This window comes from Daktulosphaira vitifoliae, unplaced genomic scaffold, assembly GCF_025091365.1.
Source record: "Daktulosphaira vitifoliae isolate Bord-2020 unplaced genomic scaffold, ASM2509136v1 Scaffold_1, whole genome shotgun sequence".
Lineage (NCBI taxonomy): Eukaryota > Metazoa > Arthropoda > Insecta > Hemiptera > Phylloxeridae > Daktulosphaira > Daktulosphaira vitifoliae.
In genome coordinates, this window is record NW_026099572.1 from 4,105,892 (window position 1) to 4,108,999 (window position 3,108).

A 3,108-nucleotide genomic window follows, 5' to 3' on the forward strand; every position below is an offset into this window, starting at 1 on the left:
TTAAACGCTATGATATAAAAATGCTAATAACTTCTAAAATACCTATTTTAGAAGTACTGGTACTGGTTCAAAAGTTGTATTCGACCGGTTATTTTATTAGTTTGGTCGTTTTCTTATTTGTAACCAAGTTAAACATATGTGTTTCTATTTATAAAACTAAAGATGATACAATTTTAATGGAGAGGAGAGGGGATAGAGTTACATTTTTTTTATTTATTTAAGTGATAATCATAACTTTTAAAAAGAAAAAATTATATTTATCTGATATTTTAAAAATATTGTATGGAACATAGCAGATAACTCCATATATACTTTTCTATAGTTCCATTATGTTTTTGGGAAAACAGTTGTGGGTTATATCTTACAACACACAATTATTTAAATGGCGGTAGACTTTATTAAACAAAATTATAACACGTAAATAGACGTATAAACACTAAAAGAAAATAAATGTATATACAGTAAGGAAAAAATAAAATAATCGAAGTAAACGTAATACACGATGACAACAGCGGCGGGGTGTAGCGGTCGTGTAGCGTATCGCGGACTAGACAGTCTGAACTGAACTAACTCACTGACTGATTCTTCCGATATATATATAGCTCCGATAAGGCTCTCGCTAATTCTAGAATATTCTATACCCGCGTAGGTTATCTTATGGCGTTATCGAAGTTTCTCGAAGGTTTTTGATAACGAGAACATTCGAGAATATTCGTTGCGTATGTTTTGGTCGCTACACAGTAATATAAACGTTGCCACTATAAGCATATTGAAAATATTGATGAAATTGTGATTTTATTTCTTAATAAAACAGCAATTGAAATTAAGTTGTTGCTGTTTAAAATATACTCAAATATTGACAGTTAAGTTTGGTGTTATCATTATGCAATACAACTTAAAACTGACAACGGCGCCACTGCAACTGACACTTGTTGAAAAATTACCTTGTAACACGTCCGGAGGCTATTCATAGAACTAAATTCTGTGTTTCGAACACTTTTTTAGTGAAAAGAACAAGCTGACAAATATTTGTGATATAAGAGAAAATATATTTACAACTGGATTGGTATCGGAATTTATTATTTTATTCTAAGTTTAACTTAAATGCGTAAAAACATTAATTTTCATCTAATTCTACATTACTGTGGTAAAACAGAAGTTTTATATCAAAAGTTTAATCGATACCGCTTTTCGTTCATGACGTTTAATTTGAGTTTTTAAAGAAGAAATATATAATCCTCTTTTTATAAATTGTCCATTCGCTAACATTCTACTCTAAGTTTAAGATGATATGCTTCATAATCTATTATTTAATAATATAATTGGTACCAATATAAAATACTTCTTTTTAGCTCTAAATGTTTGCAACTCAACCTCCATACTCACACGGTGGTCAAGAACAAAAGAAATTTATGAGAAGTAATAACTTATAATCATACAAACGTTTATGATTTCCGGGCTACTCTGAAAGGGCACGTCAAATCGATTAAAAAAAAACTGGTTTCACTTTTTCGGTATACCATGTACGTTATATAGCATAATAGTTTACATCTTCATCATTGAAGAGGATGTCAAGTCGCACACACGTAGTAAAACAATAAGTATAATTTGTATGTGTAATACAATCCTATGTAAAAAATAAGATTATTATAATTATCGTCATTACCTTTTATTGTTCTCATAAGGTAATTTGAGTATTCAGTAATTATATCCCTAGATTTTTATTTAAATGTTTAATTTGATTCTTAGGGGATACTGTCTGTGTCATAGTTAAAAATAAAATAATAAATTTCCAGCCACACTTGACTTCTAATGTCGTTCTGAAAGGTAATTGAGCTGTTTCATAAAGGTCTATATTTATGAAAGCTAAAAACGTACTCAAACAGAGAGAGAGATATAAAATAAACAATTCACTTATTTTTTATTGCATCACATCTAGTAAAGGATGAAATAGTACAATAAAAAGAGAGAGACTTTTTAAATTTTAATATCATTTTAAAAGATGGCATAAAATAAGTCAATATCACACTCTACAGTATCGAAATATAAACGAGTATCTTTAAATTTTAAGCTTCATAAATTGTACTTATTGAGTAACTTATAAATACTAATATGATATATAATTTGCCTCTAATTACATAAAATTGTTTTACAAAAAAAATTAAGATATCAAAAAAAGGATAACGTCACTTAGCTTCATATTATGCCAATTTTAATTATAGAGTATATTCGAAAGCGCGTTACTTGTTTATACTATTGATTACTTAAATTTAAATATAACAAAAAATTGTAAAAATAACTTGAATGAATTTGTGTCAAGTAAAAAAATATTTAAGTAAATGGAAGTAGAATAATTAAATTATTAAAGTTCAACGTTTGTTTAAACGTTCCATTTAAATAAAGCTAAAAAAAAAACCCAGCACAAGGGGGTCGCGGCACAGTGGTGACGTGGTATAGATGGATTAAGTATAATGATATCTGACAGTGATTAAAATCACTATCAAAAAAAAACGCTTCGATGCAAATCTTTAGATAGTGTTTAATTTTAAAAAATTGGTGGACTATTCCAAAAGCTACATTATCTGCTAGTTCATTATTAATATCCTAATTAAGATAAAGTATGTAGAATGAAAAAGGGATTATTAAAAAATATTATTTCTCATAAAAAAATAATGTTGATCCATACACTTTTCAATATGTCATAGCATTATAAAGTTAAAAATTTAAAAAATAAAATCGAGAATTTTCACACAATAATAGCATTCGGTAGCCATTTTCACCGTGAAGATAAAATAAAGTTCGAAATTTTTTTTTCGCATAATAAAGTAAATTACATTAGCTTTAATTTAATATATATATAAAAGTGTCAGACTTTCCGGAACACTTTCAAAATTTAAGTTGAAAAAGTCAATTTTTTGTGAAAAAGTTGTCATTTTGAATCCCCCCCTGTAGGCAGGTCAAAAGTCAGATTTATAAAAAAAATATACCAAATGATAGGTAAAGACATCATGCATCTACAAAAAAAAGAATTATATTGATCCATACATCTTTCGAGAAGTTATAGCATTATAAAGTTAAAAATATAAAAAAGAATTTTTTTACAAAAAT